This window comes from Equus asinus, chromosome 14, assembly GCF_041296235.1.
Source record: "Equus asinus isolate D_3611 breed Donkey chromosome 14, EquAss-T2T_v2, whole genome shotgun sequence".
Taxonomy (NCBI): Eukaryota; Metazoa; Chordata; class Mammalia; order Perissodactyla; family Equidae; genus Equus; species Equus asinus.
In genome coordinates, this window is record NC_091803.1 from 24044833 (window position 1) to 24060192 (window position 15360).

General features: G+C 38.4%; 1 pseudogene; it reads left to right on the plus strand.

The window, feature by feature from the left end:
- The first annotated feature begins 9627 nt into the window (after window positions 1–9627).
- On the plus strand, window positions 9628–12404 carry LOC106831933 (uncharacterized; annotated as a pseudogene).
- The last annotated feature ends 2956 nt before the right edge of the window (window positions 12405–15360 follow it).

Genomic DNA, 15360 nt, shown 5'->3' on the forward strand with positions numbered 1-15360 from the left:
TTATATTACAAAGCTATAGTAATCAAAGCAGTATAGTATTGGCATAAAAACATGTATAGATCAATGGAACAGAATTGGGAATCCAGATATAAACCCACACGTATATTGTCAATTAATTTATGACAAGGAGCTAAGAATATAAATCAGGAAATGACAGTCCCTTCAATAAATGATGTTGGAAAAACTGGTCAGCCACATGTAAAAGAATGAAACTGGACCACTATCTTACACCATACACAAAAATTAAGTCAAAATGAATTAAGGTCTTGAATGTGAGACTTGAAACCATAAAACCTACCAAATGGGAGACAATTTTTGCATATTAAATGTATGATAAGGGGTAAATGTCCAAAATAAAGAAAGAACACATACAACTCAATAGTAAAACCCAAAACAATCCAATTAAAAAATGGGCAGAATATCTGAATAAACATTTTTTAAGATGACATAAAGATGGCCAAGGTACGGGAAAAGCTGCTCCACATCACTAATTATCAGGAAAATGCAAATAAAAACCACAATGAGATGTTACCTCACACATAATAAAATGGCTATTATCAAAAGGCAAGAATTAATCATTGTTGGCAAGGATGTGGAGAAAAGGGAACACTTGTGCACTGTTGGTGGGAATGTAAATTGTTACAGCCATTATGGAAAACAAAATGGAGGTTCCTCAAAAAATTAAAAATAGAACTACCATGTGATCCAGCGATTTCTTTTCTGGATATTTATAAGAAAAAAATGAAAACACTAACTCAAAAAGATGTATGCACCTCCATGTTTAGTGCAGCACTATTCACAACGGAAAATATGGCAACAACCTAAGGGTCCATTAATGAATGAATGTATTAAGAAATGTGATATATATAATGAAATATTATTCAGCCATAAAGAAGAAGGAAATCTTGCCATTTTCGAGAACATGGATAGGCCTTGAGGACATTATGCTAAGTGAAATAAGTCATATTGAGAAAGACAAAACTGTCTGATGACACCTATATGTGGAATCTGAAAAAGAAAACCAAAACACTGAGCTCATAGATACAGAGAACTAATTGGTGGTTGCCAGAGGCAAAGTGTTGGGGGTGGGCAGAATGTGTCAAATGAGATCAAAAGGTACACACTTTCCATTATAAAATAAATAAATCAAGGTGTAGTAATGCACAGCATGGTGATTATAGCTAAGAATACTGTATTGCATGTTTGAAAGTTGGTAAAAGAATAAATCTTGGAAGTTCTCATCACAAGAAAAAATATTTTGTAGCTATGTATGGTGATGCATGTTAACTAGACATATAGTGGTAAACATTCACAATATATATAAATATTGAATTTTTATGTAATGCATCTGAAACTAATATAATGTTATATGTCAACTATATCTCAATAAAAATTACGTAAGGGCCTGCCTGCTGGTGTGTTGGTTAAGTTTGAATGCTCTGCTTTGGCGGCCTTGGGTTCGTGGGTTTGGATCCCAGGTGTGGACCTACACACTGCTCATCAAGCCATGCTCTGGCAGGATCCAACATACAAAATAGAGGAAGACTGTCACAGACGTTAGCTCAGTGTAAATTTTACAGGGCTTGGGGCTGGCCCCGTGGCCGAGTGCTTGGGTTCGCGCGCTCCGCTGCAGGCGGCCCGGTGTTTCGTTGGTTCGAATCCTGGGCGCGGACATGGCACTGCTCATCAGACCACGCTGGGGCGGCGTCCCACATGCCACAACTAGAAGAACCCACAGCGAAGAGTGCACAACTGTGTACCGGGGGGCTTTGGGGAGAAAAAGGAAAAAAAAAAAATCTAAAAAAAAAAAAAATTTTACAGGGCTTGGAAAGGCTGTTTCCTTTGGAACCCTTCAGGGGAGAAATTGATCCTTGCCTCTTCCAACTTCTTGAGGCTACTAGCATTCTTTGGCTTGTTGGTTGCATCACTCCAATCTCTGCTCCCATCACTACATCAACTTCTGTTTTGTGGTCAACATATCCTTCTGCCTCCCTCTTATAAAGACACTTCGATTATCTTGTACCCATCTACATTTTCCAGGATAGTCTTCCCATTGCAAGATCCTTAATTTAATCACACCTGCAAAGTCCCTTTTATAGCAGTTTAGGATTCTGATTCCTCCCCACCTGGAGTTGTTGTTTTTTGCTGTTTGTTTGTTTATTGACTTGGCTGTATTAATTCTATCCGTCTCCATAGTGTGCAGCTGTTGTTGTCTCTGCTTGGTTTTTTAAAAATATTGTTATTTTATTCCTAAACCTGACACCCTATAAGTTGCAGTATAGCTTACTCATCAGCCAAGAACTTGTCAGAGGTTGTACTTAATATCTTGAGCCTGTAAGTCTTCCACTCTTTCCTAATAGATATGTGTTTGGGCTGCATAAAACATTCAAAGGTCACGCAATTTACATGCCTTCCCTGGCTTTTGCTTTCTGCTGGTTCTTCTTGCATCTGCACAAAACTTCACATCCAATGTCAAAGTGTAGATATCCAGGGCTTTCTCCAGTCTGTCCTGAGTTTGCATGCAACATTGTGCATGTGCATGGCCTTTCAGATCATCGATATTTGTGGGAGCTTTACAAGGCCCATTATGACTGTCCCATTCCTGAATCTCTCCGTAAAATTTCTGGCAGGTCTATTTGTGTGTTTCTCGCCTCAACATGTATCACAACCTCATGCAGCTGCAATGTTGAACTACACAAATTTTTCACAAAGGTCACTACTTTTTTCATCTAGCTATTTGTTTATATCACAAGAACATGTTATATTTTCTTTTCTTGTAACAATTTTAGTTCTTAAAATGCTACAACTAGGAGTAAAAGGAAAAACACAGTAGAAGATAAGATAAACTTTAAAACTTCTGGAATTGGTGGGATTATTACATATGACTATTAATACTGGTTGAGATAGGGCCAAATTTATTTTTAAAATATTAGAGAGAAGTTCAAGGTTACAGAACATTAATCAATCAAAAATGTTATGAAAAGTACAAAATTTTTAAAAATGAAGAATTATAAATGTAAATAGTTTTCATTAATTTATAATTTTTCCTAATAAAATGTTATTATATAAATAATATACAAATAAATGATGAAGGCTATATAGATATAAAGTTGTAAATATGTGTATATATTTTTCCTGGTCCATTTGTTTTGTCCAGTTTAATTGATTGAGATTACATGTGTATTTTACATGTGTATATATATACATACATATGCACATGTAAATATTCTTCCATCATCACTTTCTATGTTGTGATAATTTCCTCATATCATGCCATCCCTTCAAGACAAGTAGTTGTTGTGTTTTACTAATTCTTGTGGAAACATCATTACTTACTTATTCCTTCTTCAATAGGTTGTGTCCAACATTTCCCTTGCAATGAGCACCATCACTCAGAAATGTTTGTGTGCTTCTCTCATTATTTCCTTAGCTTTTTTCATTAGTTTTCCAATTAAAATAAAACTTTTTCACTTAGACCAAGACAAAAAACATTAATCTAATAAATTTTAAACCTTATTTGTTATTAATAGTTATTAAATAGAGCTTGAAAAATACATTTAAATAACCCATCAGAGGCCTTTTGTCTTGTGTGTAGTGGTTGGTTTTTAGTATCCTAAAGACCTATCCCTAAAGGGATTGTGGAGGATCAGAGTTTGCTACCCCAAAGTGTGTCTTTTTGGCTTGATTATTTTTAACAACAAAAGACTCATAAAGGAACTTTGACCTCCCCACCTAACTACCTAAAAGAATTTAAGATAGAAGGCCTGTTCCAGGAAAGAGCTAATACCATAAGCTAACTATAGTATAATATAAACAAGGTGTGGTAGACAGGGAGGACCATGTCCCATTGGTTTTGCAAGGTATGGCAAACATTTGTTTACCAAACATTTGCTTTTCCATCTGCATGTAAATCGCCTTCCTCCCCTTCGAAGTCCCAAATCACTACCCCCAACATTCTCCTTTGTCTTTAGCTGCAGATGGTATTTAAGGTGGTGGCTTCAGCCATGTTGGTGAGTTACTCAGTTTTCCTGGGTTTCTCTTGTGTATACATGTTATTAAACTTTGTTTGATTTTCTTCTATTTTGTCTCATCTCAATTTAATTCTTAGACCAGCCAGAAGAACCTAGAGGGTAAGGGAATATTTTTCTTCCCCTACAAGATATAGTGTAGAGATTTTAGTTTGGGGCATCCCAGTTGAAGTGGTAGTTGCCCATCTTCCTGGCCATCATATGCTTTCAAGTTCCATAATGGTCCTAATTTTAAACTTTGCATAACTATTAGATACTGTATACTAAACAGAAAATACATCTAGATTTTTTACTTGAGAATTTAATGACTATATCTAGTTTCAGTATGTTTGCCTCAGCACAGAGTAGATATATTTAGGAATTTGTTTCATAGAAAATATTATTTACAAGGTTTTTGATGATTCTTTCCTCCCCAAAAGATTCATCATTTATTTAAAAATAAAAACATTGCTGCTTTTTTCATTATAAATGTCAGATATATTTGACAAGGGTGCCAAGTGAAGGAAAGGAGAGTCTTTTCAACAAATGGTACTGGGAAAGCTGGATATCCCCATGCAAAAGAATGAATTCGGGCCTTTACCTAACAGCATATACAAAAGTTAACTCTAAATGGATCAAAGACTTAAACATAAGAGATAAAACTATAAAAATATTAGAAAAAAACAAAGGCTTCACAAAGTTGGATTTGGCAATGATTCCTTGAATATGATGCTAAAGGCATAGGCAAAACAAGAAAAAATAGACAAATTTAACTTGATAAAATTTAACAACTTTTGTGCATCAAAGGATACTATAAACAGAGTAAAAATGTAACCTATAGACTGGGAGAAAATATTTGCAAATCCTATATCTGAGAGAGGGTTCATTTCCAGAATATAAAGGCAACTCCTAATGAACTCAATCACAAGAAAACAAACAACCCAGTTTAAAAATGGGCAAAGGGGTTTGAATAGACAATTGTCTAAAGAAGATATACAAATGGCCAATACACACATGAAAAGATGCTCAATATCACCAATCATTAGGGAAATGCAAATTGAAACTGCAGGATATCACCTCACAAACATCAAGATGGCTACTATAAAGAAAACCAAACAATAAGGGTTGGCGAGGATGTGGAGAAATTGGAACCCTTGTGCACTGTTGGTGGGAATGTAATATGGTACATCCAGTGTGGAAAACACTATGGCTGTTCCTTAAAAAACTAAAAATAGAATTATCACACAATCCAGCAATTCTACTTCTAAATATATACTCAAAAGAATTGAGAACAGGTTCTCAAAGAGATATTTGTACACCAATGTCCTCAGCTACATTATTTACAATAGTTAAAACATGGAAGCAACCAAAATGTTCATTGATTGATAAATGAATAAGTAAAATAGGATATGTACATACACAATATCATTCAGAGTTAGAAAGGAAGAAAATTTTGATATATGCTTCAACAAGAATGAGCCTGAGGACATACTAAGTGAGATAAACAAATCACAAAAAGACAAATACTGTATGATCCCATTTATATGATATGAGGTACCTGGAGTAGTCAAAGTTATAGAGATACAGGAATAACACAGGAAAGAGAATGGTGGTTTCAAAGTGCTGGAGGAAGGGGGTGATGCGGGCTTACTGTTTAATAGGTATAGAGTTTCAGTTTTGCAAGGTGAAAAAGAGTTCTGGAGATGGATGGTGGTGATGGTTGCATAACAATGTGAATGTCTTAAGATCACCAAACTGTACACTTAAAAATGTGTAAGATGGTAAATTTTATGTTATGTGTATTTATTACAATAAAAGAAACAAGAAAAAAAATCGTGTACTAAAGACAAGCAAAAACAAGACAGAATAAGCAAATACAGTAACCTTAATACCCAGGATAACTCTGGCTAACGCTTTGGGATATACTGTTCTAATCTTTTCTGTATATATAACATCATTTTTTTATTGTGGTAAAATACACATAACATAAAATTTACTGTTAGTGATATTTAGCAAATTTACAATATTGTGCATCCATAACCACTATCTAGTTTCAGATATACTGTTCTAATCTTTTCTGTATATATAACATCATTTTTTTATTGTGGTAAAATACACATAACATAAAATTTACTGTTAGTGATATTTAGCAAATTTACAATATTGTGCATCCATAACCACTATCTAGTTTCAGAACATTTCATCAGCACAAAAGGAACCCAGTACCTCACTGTTGTTTTTGACAATGCTCTAAGCATGGGCCTTCTTTGAGCTTTGCTCTTGATCAAGTCAAGTGGTTGTTTTGAAGAATACACATCCAAGTCACTCACGGATAATTTTTTATTTTTAAGGAAAATTTTTATCAATGTGTTAAAGAAAAGGGCACATGGTCTAAGAGTTTAGTTCACCGAAGTTTCACAGAGTAAACAGATCCATGCCATCACTACTTCAACAGAGAGAAAGAACATTACCAGCAACCAGAAACCTCCTCTGTGCCCTGAGTTGTGTTCACCCCACCTCCTAATTCATATGTTGAAGCCCAAACCCCTAGTACCTCAGAATGTGACTGTATTTGGAGAAAGGGTCTAATAGAGGTAATTAAAGTTAAAATGAGGTCATTAGGATGGACTCCAACCCAATATTACTGGTGTCCATATAAGAAGAGTATTTTGGATACAGATACATGTCATGTGAAGACACAGGGAAAAGATGGCCTTCTACAAGCCAAGGAGAGAAGCCCCAGAAGAAACCAAACTTGTCAACAGTTCGATCTTAACTTCTGTTTTTTAAGTCACTCAGTCCATTGTACTTTGTTATGGTAGCCCTAGAAAAACTAATACATGCCCCTTCCTACCAGCCCCAACTGTCATCCTGTCTTCACTTATTACAAATTGACTTTGCCTGGTTTTTAACTTTACGTAAGTGGAACTCATACCATATGTGGTGGTTAATTTTAGGTGACAACTTGACTGGGTCATGGGGTGCCCAGATATTTGGTTAAACACCATTTCTGGGTGTGTCTATGAGGCTGTTCTTAGATGAGATTAGCATTTGAATTGGTAGACTGAGTAGATTGCCTTCCCCAATGTGAGTGGACACCATCTAATCCATTGAGGGCCTGAATAAAACAAAAAGGCAGAGAAAGGGAGAATTTACTTTCTCTGCTTGATTGATTGAGCTGGGACATTGTCTCCTGCCCTCAGTCTGGGACTTATGCTATCAGTTCCTTCTTCTCAGGCCTTTGGACTCAGACTAGAACTACACCACTGCCTTTCCTAGGTCTCCAGCTGTCAGATGGCAGACTGTGGGACTTCTCAGCTTCCATAATTATGTGAACCAATTCCTGATATATATATATAAATTGTTTTGCTTCTCTGGAGAACTGTAATACAGATTTAAGTAACAAAAGTGGTAACAAATGGTTGAACTCCTTCCTTTGCAGGGTAACTATTGTTAAAGTGAGGGCATTGATTGGGAAGGATTAGGATCCTAAAAGTTGGAGTGGGGATGTGTGGGAAGACCATGATGAAGTGGGAACATTGAGCCCCTAAATTCTGATGAGCATCTTTGCCAGTGGAAGCAGTTTCCCCAACCCGAGGGGTATTAGCCTCTCCACTCCCATCTGAGATGATTATCTCTCCACAGCCTGAGGAAAATGTAATAGCCTCTCAAAAGAGTTGCCATGCAAGACAATGTTGATTCTCCTCAGGGCCCACCCCTACCACTTCTCTTTCCTTCTAGGCCTATAACTAGACCCAAGTACCAGAAGCCCCTAAAGGTGAGGTACTAAATTTGACCCATAAGGAGGTGTGCTACACTCCAAAAGAATTTTCTAATTTATACAAACAGAAATCTGGGGAACATGTGTGGGAATTGATTCTAAGAATGGAGGATAATAATGGTAGAACATAAAGTTGGATTAGGCTAAATTTATCGATATGGGATCACTAAGCAGAGATTATACATTTTATGTTGCATGTTGAGAAGTTAGAAAGGGATCTAACAGTTTATTTGTTGGTTGGCTGAAACATGGATCATGAGGTGGCCCACAGTGAGAGAACTGAAAATATCAGACTTGTCTTGGTTTAACATAGAGGAAGGAATTCAAAGGCTTAGGGAGATTGGAATGTTAGAGTGGACATAACAAAAAAATTTGTTATTTAAGACTTCACCCATACTGGGAGGGTCTAGAAGACATATCTCTCATCAATTCTGTGAAAAATAAATTTCTGAGGGGAACACTGGCATCCATGAAGAGCTCTATGATACCTCTTCTCTGTAAGCCAGACCTTACAGTGGGGACTGCAGTGACTGAACTGGGAAACTTGAATGCAATGCGAGTACAGTTATGCATTGCTTAATGATGGGGATATGTTCTGAGAAATGCGTCAGTTGGTGATTTTTGTCTTCACGCAAATATCAGAGAGTGTACTGAAGGGGAAAAAATTTGCCACCCTAAAATGTATCCTTTAACATGATTAATTTAGGCTCATTATTTTTAAGAAGCAAGACTCAGAAAATTTTTCTTGTTACGTCCTCCTTAATTGCCTAAAATAAATCAGCTTAAAGAAACCTGTCTCAGGAAGCGAGCCATTAACTTAGCATAACATGAACCAGGTAGTAGACAGGGAGGAACTTAGAAAAGTCTGTTGGGCTCCCATCTGTGTTCTTCTGTTTCTGTGTGGCCAAACACTCATTTTCCAATTGTTTACTCCTTTTCACCTCCCTGTGAACTGCCTTCCTTCTCTTTGAAGTCTCTGGCTCTCCCCACCCCAAATTTCTTCTGTTGTCATTAGCTAAGGATGGTATTGAAGGTGAAGGCTTCAGCCATTTTAGTGAGTTACTCAGTTTTCCTGGGTTTCTCTCATGTATATATGTTCTTAAACTTTTGTTTGTTTTTCTCCTGTTAATCTGTCTCATGCCAATTTAATTCTTAGACCAGCTGGAAGAACTTAGAGAGGCAGAGGAAAATTTATTTCTCCCCTATAGTACTTACACAAACCTAGATGGTATAAGCCTACTCATATCCAGGATACATGGTACCAATCTTATGGGACCACTGTTGTATATACAGTCCATCATTGATTGAAATGTTGTTAAGCAGTGCATGACTGTAATTGGATCCTGAGTGGTAGGGGCCAAATGGCAGCACTCAATTGCCAAAGGCAAGGTGTGAATGGTTACCACAATGAACAGCAGAGTCAAAGCAGCATTCAGAATGGGCTGACTTATATAGACCTATGGCATTGGCTAGTAGATCATGGTGCTCCTAGAAGTAAAATAGATAGAAAGCCCACTAAATTCTTACTTGATCTGTAAAAGCAGAAGAGTTCTAGGTCAAGTGAAAAAAGTCTAACCCAAATCAAAAACAGATGGCATGGCTTCTCAATCAATTCACAGATTTCAGTCAGTTTACAGCCAGACCCAGAGCTTCTTGAATGAAGAAGAGGCCAAGTCCTCTTGAGAAAGGATCTAAGTACACTACCAAATATTTATCCTATTAATCTTTTCCCCAGCATTCCCCAAAGCAGCTTATAGCCTTTTACCAGGATAATTGTGCTTTGGGAAAAGAAAGTAATTAGTTGTTTTGGGGACTTCTGAACACTGGCTCTGACTGACACTAATTCCAAGAGACCTAAGACATCACTGTGGTCTACCAGTCAGAGTATAGGCATAGAGAGGTGAGATGATCAATGGAGTTTTAGTTCAGGTCCACCTCACAGTGGGTCCAGTGGGTCCCAGAACTCACTCTGTGGTTGTTCCCCCAGTTTTGAAATGCTTAATTGAAATATATATACTCAGAGGCTGGCAGAATTCCCATTTGGCTCCCTGACCAGTGGAATGAGAGCTATTATGGTAGGAAAAGCCAAACAGAAACCAATAGATTTGCTTCTACCTAGGAAAACAGTAAACCCGAAGCAATACCACATTCCTGGAGGGATTGCAGAGATTAGTGCCACCATCAAGGACTTGAAGAATGCAGGAGTGAGGATTCCCACCACACCCCCATTCAACTTGCCTATGAGGCCTGGGCAGAAGACAGATACATCTTAGAGAAAGATAGTGGATTATCCTAAGCTTAACCCAATGGTGACTTCAATCACAGTTGCTGTACCAGATGTGGTTTCACTGCATGAGCAAATCAACACATCTCCTGGTACTTAAGGTTCAACTAATGTTCTAGGCAAATATTTTTTTCTCCATCTCTGTCAATAAGACTCACCAGAAGCAGTTTGCTTTCAGCTGGTAAGGCTAGCAACACACCCCCACTATCAGGGGCATATCACTTCTCCAGTCCTATGTCATAATTTAGTTCACAAAGATCTTGGTTACCTTACCCTTCCAGGAGGTATACTAATCTTTTACATTTATGACATTATGCTGATTGGACCTAGTGAGCAAGAAAGTAGCAACTACTCTAGACTTATTGATAAGACATGCCAGATGTCTTAACACATACATGCTAGGGGGTGGGAAATAAATCCAACAAAAATTCAGGGACATTCTACCTCAGTGAAATTTTTAAGGGCCCTGAGGTGTGGGGGCATGTCAAGATATCCACTCTAAGGTGAAGGATAAGTTTTTGCAACTGGCCCCTCCTACAACCAAAAAAGAGGCAAGATGTCTAATGGGCCTCATTGGATTTTGGAGGCAACATGTTCCACATTTGGGTGTGTTACCCTGGCTCATTTACCAAGTGACCAGAAAAGTTGGTAGTTTTGAGTGGGCCCAGAACAGCAGAAGGCTGTTAAGTAGGTCCAGGATGCCATGCAAGCTGCTCTGCCACTTGGGCCATGATCCAGCCAATCCAATGGTACTTGAAGTGTCAGAAGCAGGTAGTGATGCTGTTTGGAGTCTTTGGCAGGCCCATATATGTGAATCACAGTGTGAGCCCTTATGATTTGGTAGCAAAGCCCTTCCATCCTCCAAAGATAACTCATGCTACTGGGCTTTAGTAGAGACTGGATGGTTAACCATGGGCCACCAAGTTACCATGTGACAAGAGCTGCCCATAATGAACTGTATGTTATCTGACCCATCAAGCCATAAAGTTAGGCATGTGCAGTAGCACTCCATTATCAAATGGAAGTGGTATATATGTGATAGCAGGCCCTGAAGACACAAGTACATTTCATGAAGTGGCCCAAATACATGTGGTCCCCTCTCCTGCTATACTGCCTTTTCTCCACCAGCTTGCAAGTATGGCCTAATGGAGAGTTTCTTATAATGAGTTGACAGAGGAAGACTTGGGCATGGTTTACAGTAGTTCTGGAAGATATGTAGGCACAATCCAAAAGTGAACAGCTGCTGCACTATAGCTCTGTTCTGGGACATCCCTGAAAGACAATGGTGAAAAGAAATCCTCCTAGTGGGCAGAACTCTCAGCATAATACCTGGTTTTTCACTTTGCTTGGCAGGAGAAATGACCAGTCATGCAATTCATGGAGTATGCCTAGTGGTTTGGCTGGATGGCCAGGGACTTGAAACATGATTGGAAAAATGATGATAAGGAAATTTGGGGAAGACATATGTGGATAGATCTCTCTGAGTGAGCAAAAATGGTGAAGAGATTTGTGTCTCATGTGAATGCTCACTAAAGTGCGCCCTCAACAGAAAACATTTTAATAATTAAGTAGATAGGATATCCCATTCTATGGCTAGCAGTTGGCCTCTTTCCCCAGCCACCCCTGTTGTCACTCAGCGGGCTCATGAACAAGGTGGCCATGATGGCAGCAATGGAAATTATCCCTGGGCTCAGCAAGATGGACTTCCACTCAGTGTCCAATGAACAGAAACCAACACTGAGTCTCTGATATGACACCATTTTTCATAGTAATCAGCTAGCTACCTGATGAAAGGTTGATTACACTGGATCACTTTCATCATGAAAGGAGTAGCATATCATTATTACTGGAATAGACACTTACCTGGATATGGATTTGTCTCCCATGAATGCAATGCTTCTCCCAAAACTACTATTAATAGACTTACAGAATGCTTTATCCACCACCGTGGTATTCCAGACAGCATTGATTCTGAACAAGAATCTCACTTCACAGCAAAAGAAGTGTGGCAGTGGGCCCATGCTCATGGAATTCACTGGTCTTACCATATTCTCCATGATCTGGAAGGAGCTGGCATGACAGAATCATGTAATGGCCTTTTGAAGACTCAGTTACAGTGCCAGCTAGGTGGAAATATCTTACAGGTCTGGGACAAGTTTCTTCAGAAGGCTGTATATGCTCTGAATCAGTGTCCAATATATGGTGCTGTTTCTTTCATAGCCAGGATTCATGGGTCCAAGAATCAAGGGGTGGAAATGGGAGTGACACCACTTACTATTACCCCTTAGTGACCCACTATCATAAATTTTTGCTTCCTGTTCCTGTGACCTAATGTTCTGCTCGTCTAGAGGTCTTAGTTCCAGAGGGAGAGTTGCTTCCACCAACAGACAAAACAATGATTACTTTGAACTTGAAGGTATGACTGCCACTTGGCCACTGTGGACTCCTCATACCTCTGAATCAACAGGCAAAGAAGAGAGTTACTGTGATGGCTGGGATGATTGATACTGACTACCAAGGGGAAATTGAACTACTCCACCAGAGAAGTAAGGAAGAGTATGTCTGGAATACAGGAGATTCCTTAGGCATCTCCTAATATTACTATGCCCTGTGATTAAGGCAAATGGAAAACTACAGCAACCCAATTCAGGCAGGACTACTAATGACCCAGACCCTTCAGGAAGAAAGATTTGGGTCACCCCATCAGGTAAAGAACCATGACCAGTTGAGATGCTTGCTGAAGGCAAAGGGAATATAGAATGGGTAGTGACAGAAGATAGTTATAAATACCAGCTATGACCATGTGACCAATTATAGAGATGAGGACTGTAATTTCCATGAATATTTCCTTCTTATTTGTTATGAATACATTTATATGTGTGTGTCTGTCTTTTCACATATCGGTCATCTAACTAGCTAGCAAATATCACTTTTTCTTTCCTGTATTATTCGCTTATCTTATAACATAAGATGTATTGACTTTACATCATAATATTTAATTATTGTTAATTGTACATCATAGTACTTAAGTTACAGGATATCAAGGAGAATAGTAAACATCATTCAGTGATTTTTATCTCCTCTTCTGGGGAAGGGGTTCGTGCACTTTGGGTTGTATGCAGGATAGTTGTATCATGTTAGGTGAAATTATGACCTTGTTATTGTCTTTATTTGAATATTAAGTATGGTTTAAGGAAATGTCTATGGATGCCAAATTGACAATGATGAAGTTTCAATGGGTAATCTTATGTGCTAACTTGACTGGGTCATGGGGTGTCCAGATATTTGGCTAAACATTATTCCAAGGTGTGTCTTTCGTAGTGTGATTATAATTTGAATTGATAGACTAAGTAAAACAGATTGCCCTCTCCAATGTGGGCAGGCATCATCCAATGTCGAGGTCCTGAATAGAGAAAAAAATTGGAGGAATGGAGAATTTGCTATGCCTGACTGATTGAGCTGGAACAGAGATCTCCTGCCCTTGGACTAGGACTTACAACATTGGCTCCTGGTTCTTAGGCCTTCAGACTCATTCTTAAAATTCTGTTCCTTTACAGCCATTCTTGATACTAAAATCTATATTAGTCTGGTTCTCCAGAGAAACAGAACCAATAGGAAATCTATATCTATCATCCAGCTAGCTATCATCTATCTATCTATCTATCTATCTATCTATCTATCTATCTATCTATCTATCTATCTATCCATCTATATGTGTCATCTATCTATCTAATTAGAACTTGGTTCACATCATTATGGAGGTTGAGAAGTCCCATAATCTGCCATCTGAAAGCTAGAGACTGAGGAAAGCCATTGATGTAGTTCCAGTTTGAGTCCAAGCTAGCTTAGTTTTTAAAATATTGATAAGGTCAGGTTGTAGAAGTTTTATTGGAGTGAAAATACAGTTTAAGGAAACATAAGAGATACACTTTTTGAAATAGTAGAATAAAGACTAATTTATTTCCACTGCATGGGCTATTTAATAGAAAGTCTGCATGTCAGCAGTACAAGTGGCTCAGCATCAGTTTGCTAAACAAATTTTTTTCAAGAAAAGTGTTTGTAACATTTCAGGATTACGTACTCTCATAAAGTTTTTTTGTGTGTGTGCAGAAGATTGGCCATGAGCTAACATCTGTTTCCAATCTTCTCTTTTTTTTTCTCCCCAAAGCCCCAGTAGACAGTTGTATATCCTAGTTGTACATCCTTCTGGTTCTATGTGGGGCACTGCCTCAGCATGGCTTGATGAGCAGTGTGTAGGTCCACACCCAGGATCTGAACCAGTGAACCCTAGGCCACCAAAGTGGAGCATGCAAACTTAGCCACTACTTCACTGGGCCAGCCCCTTTTTTCTTTAAAGACCATTATTTATTATTTATTTTTGCTGAGGAAGATTGGCCCTGATCTAACATCTGCTGCCAATCCTCCTCTTTTTGTTGTTGCTCAAGGAAGATTAGTTCTGAGATAACATGGTTGCCAATCTTCCTCTATTTTGTACATGGGACACCACCACAGCCTGGCTGGTGAGTGGTGCAGGTCCACGTCCAGGATCCAAAGCTGCAAACCCAGGCCACTGAAGTGGAGCATGTGAAACTTTAAACTCTTGGCCATGAGGCTGGGCCCTCATAAATGTTTTTAAACTACTGTTTCAAGTTAATTCAAATAAAAATGAAGTTCAAAAGGGATAGTGGAAGAACAGCACATGCTACCTTAGGACATGCTGCTCTAGTAAATTCAAATGAAGATATTGTCTAAGTTATGCTGCCTACAGCTATAGATACTTGAAGAGTGTCTTTGTCAGCTCAGGCTGCCATAGCAAAATGCCATAGACTGGGTGACTTAAACAACAGAAATGTACTTTCTTACACTTGTGGAGGATGGAAGTCTGAGATCAGTGTTCCCACATGGTTGAGTTATGGTGAGGTCTCTTTCTGGCTTGTAGATGTTCTCTTTCTCTGTCTTCATGTAGTGGAGACAGTGATCACACTTTCTGAGGCCTGCTCTTATAAGGGTACTAATCTCATAATAAGTACCACACCTTCATGACCTAATTACCTCCCAAAGCTCCATCTCCAAACACCATCACGTTTGGGATTAGGGTTTCAGTATATGATTTTTGGGGGGAGACATATTTCAGTTCATAGCAAACAAACAAAATATATCAATTTTCTCCTAATGTCTCCAGTTTATTGACCCCTCCTTTCATGAACTTTAGCCTGTAGCACAAGGTGGATTTCCTGACACAAAAAGACAGAATAAATAATACTGCAATGAACATGAGGGTGCATATA